Source organism: Scyliorhinus canicula, chromosome 3 (genome assembly GCF_902713615.1).
Source record: "Scyliorhinus canicula chromosome 3, sScyCan1.1, whole genome shotgun sequence".
NCBI lineage: Eukaryota > Metazoa > Chordata > Chondrichthyes > Carcharhiniformes > Scyliorhinidae > Scyliorhinus > Scyliorhinus canicula.
The window spans coordinates 236,975,152-237,000,159 of record NC_052148.1 but is presented as its reverse complement, the minus strand read 5'-3'; the positions used below and the strand labels follow the sequence as shown (position 1 = coordinate 237,000,159).

At 44.1% G+C, this 25,008-nt stretch overlaps 1 long non-coding RNA gene across 1 annotated transcript; it reads left to right on the top strand.

Moving 5' to 3' along the window:
- The first annotated feature begins 377 nt into the window (after positions 1 to 377).
- On the top strand, positions 378 to 24,770 carry LOC119963762. Its single transcript, XR_005460157.1, has 3 exons — positions 378 to 464; positions 14,282 to 14,339; positions 22,720 to 24,770. It is a non-coding gene; the product is annotated as an uncharacterized LOC119963762 (long non-coding RNA).
- The last annotated feature ends 238 nt before the right edge of the window (positions 24,771 to 25,008 follow it).

The window sequence follows — 25,008 nt, the reverse complement described above, 5'->3', positions numbered from 1 at the left end:
TGGCGACGGAGAATCCCACCCATAGGGTTTTCCGAGACCTTCAATTCCTGTGTTTGGGTTTAGCTAAAACCTACCCTCCCCTCCTTGTCCACACAACCTCCGCTTGTGCGACTCTGCCTCATGGTGTTAGCCACAAAACTCATTGACCCCAGGACGTGCAAAATGAAACATGGTTGCCTGGCCACCTCAGATTTCGGAATAAAAATATCATCAAAGGAGTTCAGTAAGAGTGTGAGCCAGCATCCAGTGGGTGGGAAAAGGGGGAAAAGAATCAGATATTGGGGAATAATAACAGATGATACTCTGATCTCTTTTCAGAATTTATTATGCCCTCATGATTGCTGCTTGGATTTTTCACTTAGGAATGGACACAAGAATATTGACCCACAGAAGGAAGGATCCACAACAGAAGATCGAATTAACGTACCCCGGAGAAGGAACTAATGCCAAGACCAAGGGATATAGTAAGGACTCTCGCCTCCAAAACCTTTTTTTTTGTATTTATAATTTTTGTATTTATCTGTATTTCCGACAGTGTATTTTGATATATGACCAGTATAATTTTGTATTATATTTTTGATATGTACAGAATGTATCATGTTGTGTAAGGGATTAGGATCATGTACCTGAGATTCTGGTACTTGCCCATCCGTGGACTTGGTTAGAGTTGTGTGATGTGGTTCGCTGCCTCTCACTGGATCAAGAGGAGGGACTGTGGTCAAATGGCCAATGGCCTGAATCTTAGGCCATAAATAGAATTGGACACTTTATATCAAGAATTAGACACTTTAATTAAAGCCTCAGTCAGAACCACAGGCAGGTCTGATGGGAAGTCAAACAGCCAAATTCGAATGCACTGGGCAGACTCAGACAGCTGGGGGAAGTCTGGGCCTGGGACATAATCGGTCCCATTCAAATGGATCAATTGCTCTGGATTTCCCAGATTAAGCCAGACTTCCTGGCTCATAGATTTCCCACCCATACCTTGTAAACAGCAACTCCACTGGGTGTTGCAATCCCTGCCCATTGACCTCATTGGCTGTGGGCCAGAGAAGCTTCTGGAAGGGCGCGAAGAAGGGGATGAAAAAGTAGCATTCGGAGACCCTACCCAGCAAAGATATGACACAGAGCCAATGAAGAAGACTCAAAAGCATACCAGAGAATGGACGGAAGAGGCTAGCGAGACACACCATCGCAGACGAGGGCCCTGAGATGACTGAGGCTCAGAATACTGGACCTGCAGCTCGATTAAGTTCACCGACACGGTTAGTATTAGAATCTTGGGCAAATTATATTTGGGATAATTTGGGAGGATAACTGTTTAATTGTGTTTGTGAATAAATTTGGGTTGAATCGTGAATCTGTGTTTGTCCTTAGTTCATCACGGAAATAAATGCACCTGGGTAAAATGTTTTAGTAATAAACTGGTTGAAGTGTCTGATAATTGCAGACAACAGTCATACAGGCCTGGAATGACCTAATAGCATGGAGGTTTAGGGCTGCAGTGACTTTCTAGGCCACGAGAAGCGGGTGTCCTGCTGTACGGGGTGCCATGTCCGTGAGGCCGTGGCGCAGGTGCCGCACTGTCTCTGTGCTGAGACGCAGTCTTCTGCAGCACATGGTGTCGGTCAGCCCATTGAATAACTAATGACGCCTGTACACCTTGGGCCCCCCCTTCTGGGTCTTTCCTCAGCCTTATGGGCGACCGGGTCTTCAGGGTGTGTGGCTGTATGACTGTTCGCTGTAATTATCAAATACGCCAACCAGTTTAGTACTAAAACATTTTACCCCAGTGCCTTTATTTGCAAGATGAACTAAGGACAAACACAGAACCATGATTCAACCCTGCACATGGGGTGCAGCCTCCAGCCAGCGTTGTCGCTGCTGCCTTCTACGGCATCTGCCTGCCTCGGCTGTGACAAGCAACATGAGGGCAGCCTCTGCGGGTTCGACTCCAACAAACTGAGTTTTATCTGGAAGGAATTGGAGAAGGAGAGCGACCGACAATCATTTAGGGATTCCAGCCCAAGACCCTCAACTCCCCCAAGCCCCGCCCACCCTTACCATGATTGTCCTTCCTTCTTTCAGAGTGCCATCCAGAGAGCCAGTTTGCTGGTAAACCTTGCTCTGCACACTCACTCCTGGCCACATCAGGAGCCCATGGACCCCAGACTGCTGTCGAAAACATCAGGAGTATATGCGCAGCTGCCCTACGCTCATCCACACACTTACACTTTGGTCGTGAGAGGATCCTTAGTGGTGAAGCCCTGCTCTTTCTTGTTTGATCTTTGGCAGCTGCCTCTATGAGTTCTGGCACACTGTTCAGGCACCAAAGGTTGCTGGACATGCAGTTCACTAATCATCCTCTGAGGCATGGCCACGTGTGTCCTCAAGGAGGTACTTGAGAATTGAGGAGTGTGAAGTGCTCTTACAACTAACAATGCCAATTCCTCATTTGAAATAGACTTTGACTGTGAAGCTAGAGGCTGCTCACAGTCAAAGGGAGTGAACTTGAATTTCAGCATACAAGCTGCAGCAGGGCTCAGTGCTGGGAGAGTTTGATAGGACAGACAGGCTGCTGGTGTGGTTGCCCCTGTTGTGGGTCTCCACAATATTTAAAGATGGCTTGAAGGCCATACAGGCTCAACCCCCCCCCCCCCCCCCACCCCACACACCCTCCCCAGGCTCGGGCAACCCCTGACCTGCAACGCTCCAGCCCCCTGACCAAGCCCAATTCCCTTGTGGGTTACCCCCACCCTTAAGCACAGGGGCAGCAGCTCTGGTGCCTTTGAGCTGCATGCCAGAAAATGGAAATGGCTGCTCCCCTCCTCACTTCCCCTCAGTAGCTATTGTGCCAGGTTCTCATTTCTGAAATGGAGTACTAAACACTGCCTGGGTGACTTCCCGCTGAGGAGTTGGGTAATTCCTGGGAAGTCGCTGAATTCGATTTCACTCTCATTAATGAGATTGAAATGAATGCAAATGGGGGTTAATGAGATTCTCGCCGAAGTGATCAGGAACTCGCCATTGGGAGTGGGCCGGGTGAATCACGAAATGGTACGCGCCTGGGGCGAATCTTGATTTTGCCTTCTCCCTCTATTCATCTGGCGAGCCTGATCCGCATCGGGTGCAACGCAGTCACTGAATTGCACTCAGAGTGACTGAATACCTTGAAAATGTTTTAGTTGATGTAAGAGAGCCAGCATGCATTGTAAAGAGTAGGTCATACTTGACAAGCATGTTTGATTTTTTTTGTAGTAGTGGACAGATGAATGTCCATGGATGTTGTTGATTTGGACTGCTAGCAGGCTTTTATAAAGTCTCTCATAAAGGTTAAAGATCATGGAATTGCGGGTAAATTATTGCTCTGGTTAATTGAGAGCAGCAGGAGACAGAGAGTAGGGATATTGGGAAAGTATTCTAATTGGCAGGATGCGACCAGTAATTTCCTCCATGAGCCTGTGTCGGGGCCTCAATCGTTCACTGTTTTTATCTAATCCTGGATGTTGGATAGAAAAACAGAGGTCTAAATACACAAAGATAGGTGGCATTGTAAACAGTGTAGGTGGAAATATAAAATTACAAAGAGATATTAATCTATTATGTGACCGTGCAAAACTGTGATAAATGGATTTCAATGCTGGCAAATTCAAGGTCATCCACATTGGAACTGAAAAAGGTAGAACAGGATTCTTTATTAAAAAAGCTAGAAACAGTGGAGGTCCAAAGAGGCAAGAGGGTCCACGTACATGGGTCATTAAAATGTTAAGAATGGGCACAGAAAATAATCAAAAAGAAATGCTGGCCTTTATATCTCATGAGCTGAAACACAAGGTTGGAGAAGTAATGTGTCCCACTGGTTGGGAATCTAGGGACTAGATTATCCAGATTTCCAGAAATGCAAACTTTCAAACAGGAGCTTCTTCTTTGAATGGCACCCATTTGGCACTTATTTTCACCCCCTGGCTAAAAGAACCACTAGACGGTACTTTGATCACAGATCCAAGACTGAAATTGTCTGGAGACTGGACCTCAATGCCTAATATAGGAATAGGAATCTGTCTTTCAAAGAAGACTCCAGGCACTCAAAGCCAATAGTTCAGGCATGGTCTATTTCTTTTATCGCTCCCCTGAGTTATCCTGAAACATAGGAAATAGGTTGCTACATTAGATCAAACAGCTATTCATCAATAAGAACTGTAGGTAATCTTTGATTGTGACAGGGATGCTTTTGATGAACTAAGGTAATGCCTACCTTAGTTAAACAATCACAATTTAGATCATTATTGTGCCGGCCTTGAAATTTTATATCTTATATCTTGTAGAAAACCTTGCTAAATTGTTTAAGTTGAAACACTGGCTTTCGGTTGATCCCTAGTGTTAACCCTTTATATGCTATTTCTAACAATGCAAAAGGGAAATCCAAAATTAAACATAAACACAAATTAATTTTTGCCATACCGTGATTAATCCAGATTAGCTACATCACTCATATATCTATCCCCTTATCTGTTATCTATCCCTTGGATGTTTTCTGGGGCATTCGCATCTTCATGAAAAATATTGACATCTCAAATTACCCAGGGCAATCTTACCAGGGGTGTTGAATGTAAAAATGCCAAATGAAGAAATCATAAATGAAAGGTGCAATAGATGCATTTAGTCCACCTCTCTTAAGCCTGATAATGTAACATTAAACTTCAAGATAAAAATTATATCAATTATAAAGATTACAAAAAAAGTAACTGATCAGGTGGGGTACAAACTTGATCTTACCTAGTGCAACAGGGACTTAGCCATCCATTACCAGATGTACCTGCCTTTGCCATTTTCCTTCATCCCCTTGGAACATCACCTGAAGGCCCTCTCCCGATGATCCGCCCCCAATGGGCTGACTTCCCGATGGCGTGAATCATTTTCCCATTAAGCCAAAAATTCCTTCCAGTCCTCCTCCTAGCAATGAACTTATGAATCTCTTTGGTGCCTTTCAAACCACCCTGTGCTCTCTTTAAACTCATCTCATTCACAAGACTGACTTGCCTGCTCCCTTGGCCTTAACATCCATTAGATTCTGGACCACCCTTCCTGGTCCCTGGATAGCTGAGATTGTAAATAACTTCCTTGCCTCAGCTGTTGTGGGCCTGTTGATGCAGCGTGTACCCTTCCCATCAAAACCTTCTATTATCACTCCTTCCTTAAAAAAATCCATCTTCAACCAAACACTTACTCATCAGGTAGAATCTTATTGAGGCGTTAGGAATCTCTCCTACCACCTCGAAAGCTGGCAGGAAATCTATGTTGCATCCTTTTGGGAACATTGTATCATCCTAATTCAGGGTGTACACATTCACCAACGTCACCTGCATCTCTTCTGAGACTCCCGTTACTATAACAAGCCTCCCTCCCACATCTGCTAATACCTTCTCTGAACAAAACAGGACCCTTTCATTAATAAGGATCACCAACCCTCCTGGGCCCTGCTATCAAATCCTGAGTGGAAAACTTGGCTCACCCAAACATTCCGAAGACGAACCTGACCTCGCTCGCACAAGTGGGTCTCCTGGAGGAATGTCACATCGACTCCCAAGTTCTTTAAATGTGCAAAAACCCACCCGTTTTTGACTGGGCCCACCAGAGCCTACACATTACAGGTGATCAATCTTCTTGGGGGTTGCTTGACCCCCGCTCCCAGCCTCGTGTCAATCATTACCACCGCGTAAGGTCATAGCTTCTCCGATGATTCCCAGGCAGCAGGCCCACCTAAGATGGCGACCCATCTCACCTAAATGCTGGAGCAGAAATAGATAACAGGTCACTATCAGTTCACTCCCACTTCCAGTCAACAGATAGCCTATCATCTATTCTAATCCCCTTCCCTGTCCCGCCATTCTAGACCCATCGAGCTTAAGCAAATTGGCCTGATAAGTCGCAGCCCCATCCCCCACTTGACTTCCGTTAACTAGCTAACCTTAAATGCTAGTAAGCTGTCCATCCCACCGCAGGTCCCACCTATTCCTTATCCATTGACGTCATTTCTGCTCCAACCTCGACTCTCCCCACTGATCCTCTTTCCTGCCCATAATAAACCAAGGCCTTTGACTAAGGAAAGACACCCCCACCCCCCCGCCATCCCAGCAACTACTAAGCCCGGAAAGAAAGATAATCTTAAAAAATAAGAACAGAGGAAACAATCCAATCCAAACAATTCCACCATTAACCCAACTCAACTCATAACAACATGAGCATGAACAATAAAAACAGTAAAATAGTGACGCCCCAGCCGCCCAACAGCCCTCAGCCAGTCTGAGGATTCAGGGTAAACCATTTCGGACAGAGATAAGGAGACATTTCTTCACCCGTAGAGTTGTGAGCCTGTGGAATTCATTACCACAGGAAGTAGTTGATGCTGAAACATTGAATATATTCAAGAGGCGGCTAGATATAGCACTTGGGGAGAATTGGATCAAAGGCTATGGGGAGAAGGCAGGATTAGGCTATTGAGTTGGATGATCAGCAATGATCATGATGAATGGCGGAGCAGGCTCGCAGGACCAAAAGGCCTCCTCCTGCTCCTATCTTCTATGTATCTATATAAATCCACTCCTCCATTGAACATGACTATATTCACCTTATTGAAGGTCACCTGTCTTTTCATCAGCTCCGTGCCAATTTCCTGGTAAATCCTTACCATGTCACCGTGCCAGTTTATGTTTTGGGTTTTCTTGGCCCATTCCAGGACCCGATCCTTTCTCTGGAAACTATGAAACCGAATGATCACCGCCCTGTGTGCCCTGTTGAGCTCTGGCACAGCAAATACCTCATCGCCGTTCAGCAAAGAGAACTTTGGAGCAAAGTATTCAGTTGGTCTGGAGCCCTCACCTCCCTCAGGTAGACCTACCAGTCTCAGTTTCGTGCATCTGGGCTTATTTTCCAAATTATTCAGCTTCACCGTGAGGCCCTTATTCCTGTCCCCAACGATCGCCATTTCAGCCTCCAAAGACATAAGTCTGTCTTCCTGTTGAGAGAAGACCTCCTCCACACCTTTCAATTTCTCCGTCTGCATGCCTACTGCTTTAATTGTCATGTTCAGTTGCTCCCTGACTGGGCCCAAAGCTTCCTCCACCTTAATTATAAGTGAAGCCAATGTTTCTGGAAGCCTTCATCCATATCTCGCTACCACCCCCACCATCATGTCGAGGACGATAGGCATGGCCGCTTCTCCCGCCATCTTTAATGTGTTCTTGTCCAGGCTCGACGTTGGCAATTTCACCCTTCCGACCCTCTTTGATGTCAATTTTGACATCTCCCGATTCCCAGCTGATTGCTCTGCCCTGCTGTCAAGTCCGATTATGGAAATTCCTCGCAGATCAGACAAAAGTGCCAGAGCCCGTGTGGGGGCCACGCGAGATGCGGCTGTTACTTCATGCCGCCACACCGGATGAGTCCCTCACTTCCTACTTGAGCAGATCACATTAAATTCTGCCCTTCATGTTGAAAATATACCTTGCTATAGTCAGGCCACACTTTATCACTTTTCCTCACCAAAATACGAGGGAAACACTGAAGATTCAGAGGCAGGTGTAGTGAGGGATCAAAATTCTGATGCTCAGAACTAGAGAACTGAATTATGAGGAGAGATTAGAGGAACTAATGTCTCTTAGCCTTGAAGATAGGCATTTAGAGGTATTTAGATATAAAATAGATAAAAAGATAAATCCGGAACAATGTTTCAATCTAAATGACAGCAGGACAAGGATACATATTGAAATTTGTGAAAACACTGATATCAGGAAGTGCTCCCTGATGGAAATATTGATCAGTACTTGGAATAGATTCCTAGATAGGATCTCGCAGGCAAAAACATTAGTCATTTAAAAGACAGTTAGGTGGCATGATATGATACTGCAAAATGTTCAATATGGATGAGCTAAATTGGGTAGAATAGCCTATTTAAAAAATATTTAGCTTTGTTACAATGCCAGTTATACAATGTCAGTGCTTTTTGTGTTGTGAGATTTTGTTTTAATTAGCTGATCATGCCAATATTTGTATCAATATGAAATGCACTGTTTGACCAGGACAAAAGATAAATAAAGTTCTTTCTCTGTTGCATTCCTGTTTAATTAAAACATACCCAATGCAACATTTCATCAGGCAGTCTGCCTTCCAATAACATTTCAATGTCAGAATTATTCTGCATTCCTACAGGTGGAGACGGATGTCCCACTTTTCATTTCTGAGATTTCTGCCGCTGGGATTGATAGCCAGTGCATTGCTTTGCTGACTTCAAAACTGGGATACTTGAAGGGCAGCACAGTGGCTCAGTGGTTAGCACTGCTGCCTCACAGCGCCGATCCCAGGTTCGATCCCGGCACTGGGTCACTGCCCGTGTGGAGTTTTCACGTTCTCTCCATGTTTGTGTGGGTTTCGTCCCCACAACCCAAAGATGCGCAGGATAGGTGAATTGGCCACGCTAAATTGCCCTTAATTGGAAAAAATGAATTGGGTACTTTAAATTTATATTTAGAAAAACGGGGATACTTGTGAAAAATTTGTTCAGGAGTTAGTTCCCCAGTGTTATGCCCTGTGTGACTGGAGTTAAAAAATAACATTTTTAGCAATTAATATTTGAGTGAAAAAAGGATCTTTTTGTTTTATTTTTTTCCCCTCAGGGTTACATGTAGCACATTGCAAACAGCAATAGAATCAGCACTCAAACACTGGAAACCTGACCACTATGGGTCAACTTGACAAAAAACAAAGAATTATGAATCAAATACTTTAGAAGCTCACATTGAGAGTAGCTTTATTGAACATTTCATAGAATTTACAGTGCAGAAGGAGGTCATTCGGCCCATCGAGTCTGCACCGGCTCTTGGAAAGAGCACCCTACCCAAGGTCAACACCTCCACCCTATCCCCATAACCCAGTATCCCCACCCAACACTAAGGGCGATTTTGGACACTAAGAGCAATTTATCATGGCCAATCCTCCTAACCTGCACACACAGGGAGGATGTGCAGACTCCGCACAGACAGTGACCCAAGCCGGAATCGAACCTGGGACCCTGGAGCTGTGAAGCAATTGTGCTATCGACAATGCTACCGTGCTGCCCAACCAGTTATTTGGTTTTGCATTTAATAGTTAAGACAGAGGGCGCGATCCAATGGCCACGCTGCGTCCGAAAAGAAGCTCGCCGTGGCGCAGCGTGGCTGATAAAAGCTGTGAGCCCCCGCTCCTGGGATCTACCCGGCTCATAACACCTTGTGGGATCTAACGCAATCTAGTGAGACGTTGCGCTGTGAATCCTGCCCATTGTGGGCGGGGTCACCTTTTGGCAAATCTGCATATTAGTGCGAGACAGCTAGTCTCACTTTAATGTGCATATTCCCAAGGTACCTGAGGTGTTGGGATCTATCCCCTCTGCTTTGGAGACCTCTGGTGAGTGTTGTTCAGCACTGGTCCCTACATTCCAAGGTCCAGGACTATGTGCTGAGAGACGCACTCAAGCTTGGGGCAGCTGCTGCCAAAGCGCAATGGGGAAAGACCACTGTGTAAGGTCTTCCAACAAATGTACACCGAGGGGCTGGTAATTGTGTAAAACCCCTCGGTATGTAACATTAACACTGCAATGTATAAAAGAAACATAACAATGTAAATATTTAAGAAAGATTGTAACGTAAAGAGGGATATATGTGTAATGTCATCCCATTTGAATGGAAGAAAGTCAAGGGAATGTGTAACTTTGATGGAAATATACCGTCAAGACAATTCGAAATGTTCTGTAATGTTTATTATAGATTTTATGAATAAAGTATATTTTTTTGAAAAAAACTGGTCCCCACAAATGGAGAACCAGATGGAATGGCACTTGTGGGGGCTTCCCAGGGGATTGGAGGCCTCCAGAAACTTTCCCTGTGGAGTTCTGGTGTGTGGAACCCCTCTGTGTAGGAAATGGGGCTATGTGTGACTTTGGTGTGCATTCCCTGCTGTGGCCCCGTTATTGAACATGTGTGCTGTTTTATAGCCATGTGCTGTGAGTGCCAGGAAACATGTGGATAAACATGTTTGCAAAGGGACTTTGTTCCTATTTAGTTGAATTGCACCCGGATTTTAATATGCTTGTTAATTAAACCAAACGTCTTTATATCCCAATAATTGCCTAAATTCTGTTAGTTAGTAATATGCTGGCAATTAGTTCCTGATTTTAAAGGACAGTTTGAAGATAGTTTGTCAGCTTGTGCTATGAAACGACAGGGAAACTGAATATAGGCTCTGACGTAACTCTGTAGAAAACCATTGCAAAGATGCTTGAAACATTTGTCTTGTTTTTTTCGCTGTGGTACATTAGCAGAAGTATCTAGCTGCTTAAAATATATTTGTTACCTGCAAACCAACCGAAAAATTAATTTCAGGTGGAAATGTTAAACATTCACAAGTCAATATGCTATCAAGTAAATTTTGAATTCTAAGATTAAAATTTTGAATGAGTTTTAGAAAGATTAAACAAAAAGTTAGCTTACTTATTTTGGTTAAATATTAAAAATCAAAGGACATTAATTAAATCGACCTTTTAAATTCAGTACCACACTTGCTGAATTAATTTACAGCTGACTCTCCAAATCATTAGAACATAGAACAGTACAGCACAGAACAGGCCCTTCGGCCCTCAATGTTGTGCCGAGCCATGATCACCCTACTCAAACCCACGTATCCACCCTATACCCGTAACCCAACAACCCCCCCTTAACCTTACTTTTATTAGGACACTACGGGCAATTTAGCATGGCCAATCCACCTAACCCGCACATCTTTGGACTGTGGGAGGAAACCGGAGCACCCGGAGGAAACCCACGCACACAGGGGGAGGACGTGCAGACTCCACACAGACAGTGACCCAGCCGGGAATCGAACCTGGGACCCTGGAGCTGTGAAGCATTTATGCTAACCACCATGCTACCCTGCCGCCCCATGTTATACAAAATACTTTGTACCATGTTATACATTACTCATGTTATACAAAAATAATTGGAACTGATTTTCAACAGAAAGCTCGTCTTTGTAAGTCCATTGTTATCTTAGCTCTATCAGAAACATAGAGAACCACTTTTATTGTTTGTGTGCATTATTAGCCAACAGAAGTTAAAATCCAGAAAATTACCTTTACCTATATTTAATCTCAGTATCTGTATCATATTTACTCCAACCATGTTCAGTGATAGATATGGTTGTACTGCTAACCCTGTTACCTTGCTTTCTCTTCCTGTTAAGTAAATTTGGTTGTGCTATCATGAGTTTATTTATAGTATTTTTTTTATTTAAAAAAAGCGCAATTTTCTCTCTTTAACCTCCTCCACCTCCTAAAGGTATCAGCTGATGTTGGTGTAAAGTTTCATAGGCACCTTGCTTTCTCTGGTATCTTTCTTAAATGATTGTTTTTTAGTTACATGTTTAGACAGTGAGATAAGCTATTTGATTATGAGTGCACCAGAGCTGATCTTGACCTGACCTGACACTGATTTCCTAGTCCGATTCATTTGTTCGCAATCAGAAACCCAAGCTCTGTTTAACTTTCTTCGACCCACACACCCTTGCCCGTACCATAGCCCAGGAAATTTGAAGTCAATTGTGTTGGTCATATTACCCTTCTGGCTGTCATTCGCTAAATCAGCATAGATGATGCTGAGGTTAAAAGGTGGAACCTTCCTGTTCAACACAGATAGCTCACTCAGGAGCTGTGTTATCTGCAGTGGTGGTAGAGTTAGGGCACTTTTTGCCTATGGAGTTAAATAGTGAAATGAGTTTTGATCTATTAAGTCTGCTGTGAATATGCATAATGTTTATTATTTTTAAGCATATAGCACCCTCTGTTGTATGTTTAGTGAAGAGCAAGTCAACTTACAAAAATAAAAGGTATACGCCATGGTGTTACTCATTCCACCTTGTCCCTTAACTTTTGAAGCAGGAGGAGATCATGAGGTGATCAACAGCTTGGATTCTTCTCAGTGATAAGTTATATGAATCTATATGCTGGTCTGATTTTTTTTTTGCCTCATAAGGCTGATATGGGCAGCACGGTAGCATGGTGGTTAGCATAAATGCTTCATAGCTCCAGGGTCCCAGGTTCGATTCCCGGCTGGGTCACTGTCTGTGCGGAGTCTGCATGTCCTCCCCGTGTGTGCGTGGGTTTCCTCCGAGTGCTCCGGTTTCCTCCCACAGTCCAAAGATGTGCGGGTTAGGTGGATTGGCCATGCTAAATTGCCCTTAGTGTCCTTAAAAAGTAAGGTTAAGGGGGGGGTTGTTGTGTTACGGGTATAGGGTGGATAAGTGGGTTTGAGTAGGGTGATCATTGCTCGGCATAACATCGAGGGCCGAAGGGCCTGTTCTGTGCTGTACTGTTCTATGTTCTATGTGTAAAATAAATAGGTAAACGCCCCCACTAGCATGACAGAAAAACAATTTTAATCAAGTACATGGAGGGGCCATACACTAACATCTCACAGGGCCTTAACTTATAATTCCCATCACTGAGGGCCTTAACTTCCATCGCTCTCCACCAGCCTTCAAATAAGCAGAATTGGGAGATAGGCCAAATCAATGCAGTGCTGCTCTCTGTATTGTTGCTCTCTTTTCACACCTTGGAACTCCTAGCAGCAGTTGGGTGTCTAAAAGCAGGAACTACAAAGGGGAAGGTTGGCTGTGAAGGAAGGGGAATGACGGGGAGCAGGAATTCCCTTGTCACACTTTGTTCGCCCTGCAGATGGCAAGGTGGGTGCTTAGAAGAGACATAAGGGAGGAAGATCCTGTCATCCTCAATGTTTTCAGTGAGGTTGGATGCTGTGTACCCTGTGAAAGCTGGCACCGTACTGCAGAGAACAATTTCCTCTGTAGAGCTCAGGAGATGCGGGCATCCTCGTCTCCTACCAGTTCTGTTCTGCTCCCTTCTATTATGTCTAACTGTGTCCTGCAAGAGAAAGAACAGAATATTTTTGTGTAGCACTGTATTTGAGTGATGTGCCTGTTGTGGCTGAATAGCTACATGTACTCCACGGCAGCAAGAGATGGGTATGAGGCTGCCGGCACTGACAGCGGTGGTAGGTGTATGAGGTGAAGTGGTGTATCTGGATGATAAACGTAAACCTGGGGCTGGTTTAGCACAGAGCTCAAGAGCTGGCTTTTAAAGCAGACCAAGGCAGGCCAGCAGCACGGTTCAATTCCCGTACCAGCCTCCCCGAACAGGTGCCGGAATATGGCGACTAGGGGCTTTTCACAGTAACTTCATTTGAAGCCTACTTGTGACAATAAGCGATTTTCATTTCATATGTTCTGAGTGCCAGGGAGTGTTGCTGAATCAATGATGGGGATATGGTGCATTGAGTGGAGTGAGAGTGTGAGGGTGTGATCGATAGAGATGCCATGGAAAGATGCATTCATTAAAGTTGACTAACCACATGAGGTCTTCACACCTCTTATGGCACTGTTGAGGGGTCCTTTGATTCAAGTTCTGAGAGTTTACTTGCCTGGACACCTTCTCAAGGTGGCTCTTGGAGGTCTCCTGGTATCTTAGGGGACACAACATCTCTCCTCCTGCCCACCTGCATCACTACTGTCTCCAGAACTGCATCTGTCATTCTGAATCCCTCTGTTCACCCTGGAGTTCGGTTGGAAAGAATTTCCATTACAGCAAGTTTTCATGTACAACTTCCCTTTGAGAGGCAGCTTGCTCTTTTTGAAGGCAGCCGGCCTTCAAACAGAGCAGGCTGCCTGTTCCATGTGGACTGCACCAATGCTGACAGGGCCTCCTTTCTTTGCACAGATCATGCTAGTAGTTTTGAGAAGGAGTGAAAGTAGCATAGAAAGCACACCAGCTAGTACTAAGTCATTGTGAAATGGATAGACATAGTTTGTGTCTTAACTTAATTGATATGAACAGACAGGCATGGGCAGGGAGCAAATCACGGACCCTGCACACAGAAATTGGGGCAGATAATTTCTAGCTCACAATCTTTACGATGTCGACAACTTGGAAGCATAGATCTCAAATGCAGGCAGTGCACAACCTCTCATATTGTGGCAATTTTGGAGCATGATGCAGGTTGTATGCCATGGTATGAGGAACAGCCTGACAAACTATATAGCCCAGGAGATTAATAAAACCTCAAGAAAAAGGCTCAAAGAGGCTCAATTATTACAGCAAAATCGATTTCAAATTAACTGCAGAATTAAGAAGTTATACATAAAATAATTATTTATTTATTCACAAGGACTTTCTCATTCTTAGGATTGGCAAAGCACTGCACAACTGGAGGATCACTTTTGAAATACAATCACATTATTGTGTAAGTAAATGTAGCTGAAAGTTATGTACAGCAGGTTTTCACAAACAACAAATGAAGAAGCAGATAAACTGTTTTTGTTGGGAAGAATTGTTAGCCAGCACTCTGGAAAACTCCTTGGGCTGGATTCTCTGCCCCGCCACATTTCTATTTCACCCCGATGTGGGATGATCCATTATGCCGCCGATCAATGGGGTTCCCCGTTGTGGGGCAGCCCCACGCCGTCGGGAAATCCCCGGGCTACCGGCAAAATGGAGAATCCCGCCGGCAGAGAGTCCAGCCCCTTGTTCTTCAAAGATTGTCATGAAATTCTTTATTTCAAGTAGAACAGTCAAGTTGTGTCTTGACTTATCCCAAAAACAGTCCGCTCACAATGAAACGAAAGAGAAAATGCTGGAAAATCTCAGCAGGTCTGGCAGCATCTGTAGGGAGAGAAAGGAGCTAATGTTTCGAGTCCAATGGCTCTTTGTCAAAGCTAACAGAGAATGTAGGAAATATTTATACTGTGGAGTGAGAATGAAAGATGAGTCACAGCCACAGAAACCCAGGGAAACCGGGTGCTAATGGCCACAGAAACCAAGGGGAAAGAGTGCTAATGGCAGTCCCCAGAGAAAACAAAAGATGTGAATGAAATGAAAATGAAAATCGCTTATTGTCACAAGTAGGCTTCAAATGAAGTTACTGTGAAAAGCCCCAAGATGTGAAAGGCCAAACAGCAGAGAAACTAACTAGAGGGTGAACTGTGATAGATGTAGATGTGGGGGGAGGGGAAGGGGGAAGCAAAGAGGAGAAAGGGTAACGAAAGGTGGATAAGATGAGGAGGGGGTTAATATTAAGAAACACAAGAAAGAGATAAATAGTAAAAGGCAGTTAAAATGAAATGGGATGAAAATAAATAGGTCAAGATGGGGTAGAGCTCATCATCTGAAGTTGTTGAATTCAATGTTGATACCGGAAGGTTGTAGAGTGCCTAACCAGAAGATGAGATGTTGTTCCTTCAGTTTGCTTTGAGCTTCACTGGAACATTGCAGCAGGCCAAGAACAGACATGTGGGGATGGGAGCAGGGTATTTTGTTAAAATGGCAAAGGTCAGGGACCTGAATGCTCACAGACCCAAGATGCTCAGCAAAGCGATCACCCAGTCTGTGTTTGATCTCTCCGATATAGAGGAGACCACACTGGGAGCAGCGAATGCAGTAGACCAGATTGGAAGGGATGCAAGTGAAACGCTGCTTAACCTGGAATGAGTGTTTTGGGCCTGGGATGTTAAGCATGGAAGAGGTAAAAGAACAGGTGTTACACCTTCTGCGATTGCATGGGAAGGTGCCATGGTTGATCGGAGAGGTACTGGGTATGGTGGAGAATGGACCAGATTATCTCGGAGGGAACGGTCTCTGTGGAATGCTGACAGAGGGAGTGAATGGAAGATGTGTTTGGTGGTGGCATCACGCTGGAGTTGGCGAAAATGGTGGAGGATTATGCTTTGCATACGGAGGCTGGTGGGATGAAATGTGAGAACGAGGGGGACTCTATCCTTCTTCTGGGAGAGAGGGGAGGGGGCGAGGGTAGTGGCGCGGGAGATGGACCGCACACTGTTGAGGGCCCTGTCAGCAACTGTAGGTGGGAAATTCCGGTTGAGGAAGAAGGAATGAAGTTCACAATGCAGTACTGCACTTTAGTGTCAGCCTAGATTTTGTTCTCCAATCCAAAGTTTAAAGCTACAACTTTCTGACTCAGAGGATTATCACTGAGCCATGCTAACATTTATTTCAAAATAGAACAAATGGATCAAACTTTCCACACTTTAGAGTTAGTTACATTTGAGGAAAAATGTATAAGAGCTAAATTGGGCTTGGTAGCACCTGCTATTTTCTGCATGACCTGGCAACCCAATGTTTGAAAACTAGGTCCGAGATATGAATATGGATTTTTGATGGTCCATGAGCCCAAATTGGTGAAGAGGTTTATCTGAGCGTAGCCCATCACTGGCAGCAGAATGCAAAGCAGGCAGAGTATGATTTTAATCAGTGTGATTTTATGTCAGTGCTGCCATTTTTGTTAGCAAGCCAACATTTTTAACCTTGCACAACTGAACTCATTTTAATTGGAATGAAAGACTCTCCCACCAATGCGATTTAAAATTACTGGTTTATTTCTCCCGGTTTCTGGTGTAATTGTACATATTTTTAGATCTTTCCTATACTTGACCAATGATTGGATAGTCTGCAGGAAATGTTTCTGGTTGGCATTGAAGAACTTTTCTGTTAATTTCTCAAGTTGCTTACAGACTTGCTGGGCTTCCTCTTGGCATTGGGCATAATTGGGAGAATGAAGAGAGGTGACATTGAACAAGGTAAAACTTCTGGAAGAGGGAAGAGGAGGAGGAGATGGGAGGTCTCTTGGCAGGAATCCATAGCCACTGAGGACCTTTAGGGAGAAATCCTCTGACATCAATTAAACAAGCACCACAGTAATACAGCCTATTTACTGAAGTGGCTGGATTCTATGTAGCCCAACGCTGATATCGTGATCGGCGATCGGGCGGAGAATGGATTCCGACCCCGGAATTTGAGCAGGCGCCAGTTTGACGCAGGTCCGCTACGTTCCATCTTCTCCAAACCGGCATCATTGGGATGTGTGCCGCCTGCCATTGCAACACCATTGGCGCATCATCGGCGATGCTCCGGTGCCAATACGCCAAATTACCGACGGCGCGGGACAGGTGTGGTCTCAGTGGTCAGGAACCCAGTGTGCCGGCTGGGGACAGTGTCCAGCGCTGCCACACTCGTCCGGAAATCCGTGCCACTAGCCAGGGATGGCTTCTGCTCAGGCTGGGGGGAGTGGTGGGGGATGGACAGGGGTTGGGCTGTGAGGTCGTGGTTGGCAGGTTAGGGTTCAAGCACGGCAGGCGCCATGTTTTGCGGTGCGACCGATGCAGGCCATCAGCCCTGCGCATGTGCGGCCTGGGACCCAGCAATTCTCTGGCCGTTTTCAGCACGATCCGCGGGCATATCACACGGCGCCGGTGCTAGCCCCTGACCGGAATTGGCGAGGGGTTCACGCCAGTTTTCCTTTTGTGAAACTCCCGCAGATTCTCCCTTCGCACCAGCACTTAGCCTCAGGGACGAAGAATCCAGCCCATTGTGTCTGAAATCTATTAAATGCTGCAGTGATAAATCCAACCTTAAAGCAGCATTAGGACAGCATTGAGTATGGTTGTCACAGTTGAATAGCTGCCATTGTGTGCAAGGATGAGGTAAAGGAGTTGAATTGAAAAGTGAATACTGATTTGAAGGGATTGTTGGTAGCTGGGTAATTGGGATGTATTGTATTGAGCAATGGAGGCTAGTGATGCAGTTTGTTAAATACGTCATTTGAAGATAAACCTACCCTTGGCAATGGTGTCAGATTATTAAACTTCTTATCCATCAATGTTCTTCTGCTACTTCTTTCCACTGCCTCCTAAGCATAGACTTGGAGGGCCTACTGTTGCACTGTGGTTGCAGAAAATCTCTCCTTCTTGCCATGTCGGAAAACCTTGGTGCTCTCTCTGTCTCGCATATTCATCCATTTCACAACGTGTCTCAGCCCAGATTTACCTTTCAAAAAAATTCCCATCGCTTCTTGCAGAAACAATGTACCTCCCTCCTTTAAAATAGGCAGAATTCCTTTAAGTTGCACGAGTCTGTTGCGACTTCAGGCCCCTTGTTGATGTGTGAAGACTATGAACAGCATCGGTTGGCAGTGCTGGCAGACGTGGAAACCATTTAAAACAACAGTAGTACAAATTTAATTTGCTTTGGTAAGGCATTGTATTTAAATATTTAAATATATTCATCAACCTTGATTTAAATGGTTAATATCTCTGCTACGGTGGCATGGTGGCATAGTGGTTAGCACTCATAGCGCCATGGGCCCGGGTTCGATCCTGACCTTGGGTGACTGTCTATGTGGAGTTTGCACATTCTCCCCGTGTCTGCGTGAGTTTCCTCCGGGTGCTCTGGATTCTTCCCGCAGTCCAAAGATGTGCAGGTTAGGTGATTGGCCATGATAAATTGCCCCTTAGTTTCCAAATGATTAGTGGGGTATAGCCATCTCAGATGGTCACCTGCAAAGGACCATGGGAATTATGGCCAACCCAGGACTCAGACAGACTCAGAGCTTGTGTGTGTATTTGCAACCCAGATAACTAGACGCTATCGAAACCCCTGCTCGTTTGCATTCTAATAGACCATTTCCCCAGAACAAAAGAACTGTACTCAGGTAACCGATACAGATACAGACTAATTGGCGCCACTCCCTTTACTCAGGGAGCCCAAACAGCCAAGGTCAATGACCGCTAAGGACACGCCCAGCCATCAGGCACCCGCCCCTTTATTGGCCAAAATCGAAGACAGTGATCGAAGCCTGTCGAATTATTTGGTCCAAGTTAAGGACCACCCCAAAGAGCACGAAATCCCAGAGGGATAAGAAGAGACACAGCCATGTGCTCGGTCTCTCTTGGATCCGGCCTATGCCAACCCAAGTGCAGCACAATGACCAGACAGACAAGTTCAAGACCAACAATCGCTACCAGACAGATGAGCCCAGCAGAAACAGAGCCACTTCTTCCACCCAGCCACGCAAGATACAGACAAAGGCCTTGTCCATCTGCATAGAGCCGGTTGCCCTGAAGTTAAGTATAGGTTCTTGTAGTTGTTAAGTGTAGTTTAAATTGTAGTGTTTTTCATGTTGAAGTAATCCTTGTGTGTAAATAAATCATCTTTGAACTTGAACTGACGAACTGGTTGTGTGGTCCTTTGATCGATATCCGGTAAAGCCTTGTGGTGGTATCATTTGATACCTGGCAACGTTAAAGAGCATCATTATTAATTGGCAACATTATTGGCGACTCCGGTGCCGATTGGCAACAGGGGTTACTGGGTTACAGGGATGGGATGGGGGCATGGGCCTTGATAGGGTGCTTTGCGGAGGTCGGTGCAGACCCGATGGGCTGAATATCCTCCTTCTGCACTGTAGTGATTCTATAGTTCTATGATTTTCTGCTCAGTAGTAGACAAACGATTATCATACAAAAACAGTTGCATTTATCCAGTGATATTAGTATTCATTTAGAAAATATACTGAATGAGTATAATCTCTGCTCATTTATAAATTCAGATAGCGCAGGTCAATAAAAACCAGTCAAAAATGTTACAAAAATGTCAAAAATAGTTAGAACAGAAATTGGTAAGAGTTTTGAAAAATTATCTAGTGGAAGTAGGCAACATAGTGTGTTAGGACGCTGTCCTTCCACCTTTGGACCCAAGACTGATGGGAATAAATGTTTCCTGCTGCTAGCTGTGAAATTATTTTGAACAGTTTGAACTCAGTGAGTGGTGAGCATCATGATGTAAAGCTGCTTCTAATTTAGCACCAAATAAGCAGTTGCACTCAAAGGGGCCACAAGGTAGCTGATGTAGGAAATGGGAATAAAACAAGATGGAGGCTTTTTCTGATGGTAGGATCAATTGTAGAGGCAAATCAGAGTTCCTGGAACTAACTTGTACTGTACCCAACCTGGGAATGTATTCTGCTGACACTGCCGAAAACTAGAAAATGTTCCAATCCCCAGTGCATCGAATAACATAACATTCAGATAAAAAAGAACATTCAATAACAGTTTGACACATCGATAAAGGAAAAACACAGGGACTATTTCTTTAGAAATGTCAATACATTTCCCCATTGGTCTTTAGTTATAAGCACACATGTGTGTAGCTGCCAAGGTTAGACAATTGCCAAAACACTCATGTTTGGTAGGGGAGCAGTAAGATTGATTACAAATCTAAGGACATGAATAGAGCTACATCTATTTTCTTACATTGAGTCACAAGAACTGCTGAACCTTTTTGCTGCATGTAAGTAAGACTTGACAGTTCGGTGCATGAACGTGTTTAAGATTAAGAAGATGATTTATCACCTTTCTTTTCTAAAATGAAACTATTCATTAAGAACACATGTAAACTCACTCAGGGAGCATATGTTTATCTGGCATTTTCAACAGGAACTATGAAATTGCCCTTGTGAATTGTAATACACGCCTCTGGATAGGTTGGAATTCACATTATTACACTGCATAGCTGTTGATGCTTTGTTCTCAATTACAATTACTATGACAATTAAAAACTTGACAAGGCAATGGTTACTGCAGACCCCGTGTCTCATGAATTATTACAATTGATCTATGTTGAACTTAATGCCATAAAATGAAAATGGTGAAAGAGTACAGACAATTAGAAGCAAAACATGGAGCTTGCATTGTTACTTTTTTCCTTTAAAGGGATTTTCTCCATTCCACTCCTTTCCATATCAAACTCATTTGTTTTTTGTACACATGCTCCTTAATTCAGTAAGTCGTAAGTATATATAGTTCCTTATTTATAGACACATAGATACACACACCCACTCAAACAACAGATTCAAATTTCATAGGTTTATATGTGTTAGACATGAACATTTGTGTTGGTATTCCTACACAACAACATGCCTGAATACTGCTCTTGCAGATTGAAGAGATTCTTCCAACTCACTTCTCCGACTCTGGACAGTACAAGCCCTTCTACTGGTACACAATTCCTCGGCACAGTTCACCTTTCTTGGCCTTTTGCAGCTCCTTTCTTCTTTCCCCGTTTTCAACACTACTAAGGTAATCACTCCTCTATAACAAAGTACAAATTATTCTGAAGTAATTACAACGCAGAAACAGTTCATTCCTCTGAACAGATCCATGCTGTTGTTTATGCTCCATACGGACCTTCTTGAATCTTTCTTCATCTAACCCCATCAAAATGCCCCATTTATTTTTTCTTCATGTGCTAATCTAACTTCCCCTTGAATGCATCTATTCTAGTCACCTCACTGCTCTCTGTGGTACCGAGACCCACATTTTAACCACTCTCTGGATAAAAAAGTTCCTGATTTCCCTATTGAATACAATAGCAACGAGTTTATATTTGTGACCCGTAGTTCTGGTCTTGCCTGCAACTGGAAACAACTTCTCTCCATCTACGTGATCAAATCCTTTCAAAATCTTGGCACCCCCAAACCAGGTCACCCCTCAGTCTTTCCTTTTCTGGCAAAAGGAATCCCAACCTGGTTCAATCTCTCCTGATATGTATAACCTCTCAGTTCTGGTATCATTGTAGTAAACCTTGATTGCAACTTTAAAATTGATTCTCTACCATTTGTGTAATATGGAGGTCAGAACTGTTTACAATACCTCAAGTGTGGTCTAACCAAGGATCTGCACACAATTAATATGACCCCTTTGCTTTTGAATGCTATTGCTGTAAAAATAAACCCTCTTTTTTGTTAACATTTGTATGCCCTTATTAACCTGTGATTCTTATTGATTTGTATATCTGCACCCCAATTCTTCTAACCCATATAGACATTGAGAGGCCTCGGTGGAGGAGCTGAAAGATAAATGGGAGGAGGAGCTGGGTGAGGAGATTGAGGAGGGGACGTGGGCGGATGCCCTAGAAAGGGTGAACTCCTCCTCTTCGTGTGCGAGGCTTAGCCTCATAAAGTTTAAGGTATTGCATAGGGCTCATATGACCGGGACAAGGATGAGCCAGTTTTTTGGGACCGAGGACAGGTGTATTAGGTGCTCAGGGAGCCCAGCAAACCATGTCCACATGTTCTAGGCATGCCCAGCGCTGGGGGAATTTTGGAAGGGTGTAGCAAGGACGGTATCAAGGGCGGTAGGGTCCAGGGTTAATCCAGACTGGGGACTCGCAATATTTGGGGTTGCAGTGGAGCTGGGAGTGCAGGAGGCGAAAGAGGCCGGTGTTCTGGCCTTTGCGTCCCTAGTAGCCCGGCGGAGGATTCTTCTTCAGTGGAAGGATGCGAGGTCCCCAAGCATGGAGGCCTGGGTCAACGATATGGCGGGGTTTATTAAATTAGAGAGGGTGAAATTTGCCCTAAGGGGGTCAGTGCAGGGGTTTTTCAGGAGATGGCACCCATTCCTAGATCTCCTGGCAGAACGGAAAAAGCAAAAGGTCAGCAGCAGCTGACCCGGGATGTGTGTGGCCGGGGGGGGGGGGGGGGGGGGGGGGGGGGGGGGGGGGGGGGAGGGAGGGAGGGGGGTTGTCACTTTGTTTTTGCTTTGGGGTTGAATATCTGTTTTTTGCCAATGACGGGCATTAATTTATTGTTTCTCTTTTGTATTTACGGCGGGGGGGGGGGTTCTGTTTTTTTTTGTTCTTAGAATTTTCTGTTATTGTTTACTTTTTTGTGAAAATGTAAACATTTGAATAAAAATTATTTTAAAAAAAAATACAAAGGAACTAGGGCCACGTAGACTGTGCTGACCATACCTTTGCCTGTCATTTGTCCACAGATCACTTTATGCAGACCAGATAGGTCCAGGAGACCCAGTAATTTTGGAGACTCAAGAGAAGAGAAGTCAAGAGAAAATGGTCTTACATCATGTACAGCAATGGTCAGAAGGCCAACAAGGGCTGGCACATGAGTGTGAGGCTGCCTCAGATGCAGATAACCAGGGGTTAGTGTGACATTGAACAATGATGCGCAATCAAATATACTGTGCATGGGCAGTCAACCTGCAAATGTCTAAAAAGCAATGTCAGATATGGCTGAGGTTGTCATGGCAATCATTCACTGACCTATTTCATCCCCTTCATGAAGACCTACAGCACCTTGGAATGGGACTGTGCCAGTAGCCTTAAAAGTCACCATGGCATTGAATTTCCCGTCACTAGATCGTTCCAGGACTTCTCCGAGGACACATGTGTTATCAGCAGGCAGCTACTCATAGATGTACCAGTGAGGTCACCAATGCCCTGTGCAAGAGACTTGTTTGTGAGATTCACCACAGACTCTGAGAGTCAAACATCCAGAGCTCTGGGCTTTGGGCCCACCATAGACTTCCCGAAGTACAATGGGCTATTGATTGCACACGTGTGATGCTGAGAACTCCCTGAAAACAGCCAGGAGCATTCATAAACTGAAAGGGATTTCACTTTTTCAATCTGCAAGCATTGCAAATGATGCCAGTACAATGGATTTTCACGTGAGGGAGGCCCATGAGATATTAATTGAAAGTCGTTTTCAGCCAGAGTGAAGCTCCTGCAAGATCTGTCGATCACCGCTTCAAGAAATGTCATTTTGGATGTTCAACCATCTCAGACAGCCTTCTTTCTGACCAACCTACAGCCCTACAACCTCTGTTGCCTGCTAGGTCAATGACAGCAGGTCTTTGCCAAGAGCATTCCCATATACAGGGTACTGTCATATCCACCCACACTCCTGACTTTTAAAGAGGTGGCATATGCTTCACAGTGATACATTCCAGATCCTGGAATTATCTTCTCAACAGCTCTATGCATGTACTGTCAACAGATGGAATGCATTGGGTACACACTCTGTTGAGACACCTTCTCAAGGGAAATAGTGGGAGGGCACCACATACTTGCTTGCCAGCCAAGTTTTAATCCCTTGTGTGATAAATGTAGGAAATTGTTATATGTTATGTTTTATATTCTGTTGTAGTAATGTTATTAAAAACCCTAGGTTCACATACATACAGGCAGTATGTTTGATAAATCTGTGATTAAGGGCTTGGAAAGATGAGGTAATCATTGATTTTAACCATTTACTTATTTACAATCAAAGACCAGACCCCTCTCACCCCAGTTATTACCTTTTCCATTGGGCAGAAACTACAAGAGTCTGAGAATGCCCATCAATAGATTCAAAACAGCTTCTCCCCACTGTTACCAGACTCCTGAATGGCCCTCTTATGGACTGAACTGATCTTTCTGCGCATCTTCTCCAGAGTTGTAGCACTATATTCTGTATGCTTCACCCAATGTCAATGTTAATCTATTTATATTGTGTACTTATTGTATGTTATGTTTTCATGTATGGAGCGATCTGCCTGGACTGTACACAGAACAATACTTTTCACTGTACCTCGGTACATATGACAATAAATCTAAATCTAAACTCTTACATATAGTGGAGAAGGGAAAATTGTTTTGCAGTTTTGGAGGTTCTCTGGGGTGAAAATAATTTATGAGGGATTGTATTTAGTCCTAGCTAAGCAGGCCATGGGATATATTAGTGGGAGGTGACTGGAGAAGGCCTAATGCTTGGAATACAAATGATGTAACTAATTGGAAGGGGCCAGGTCTGTCTGTGGTTTTTCAGTTTGACGTAGTATTTTAGTTTGACAAGACACAAGGAATTTCAGGTTGTTCCTGAAAGGGTCTCTCTCCAAAGGTTTACACAGAGAAACAAGTATCCTGATTGTTAACTTTATTTGTGAGTGGCATTTGAACTGTATTGGTTTGCTTAATTGGAACGTACAGTGACATGTGTAGATAGTGAGTTGAAGTTTTTTTTTCTTTTATTTAGAACTGTTTTAGCAGTTAATTGGAAAACTATTACTATGTTGCGAAAGTGATTGATTCTGTGTTTAAATTAAAGTTTGTTTGAACATAAAAGATACCTATGGGTCAGAGTCATAACTACTGTGATTTCGTAGCTTCCCTCATAGTCTTATAAACTGTGAATTGTTGGGATTCTCGTATGGGAATCCTAACACTTAATATAATGAAATTTGGAAAACATACAATCCACTATCCCTCAATAAATGCAAACAAGC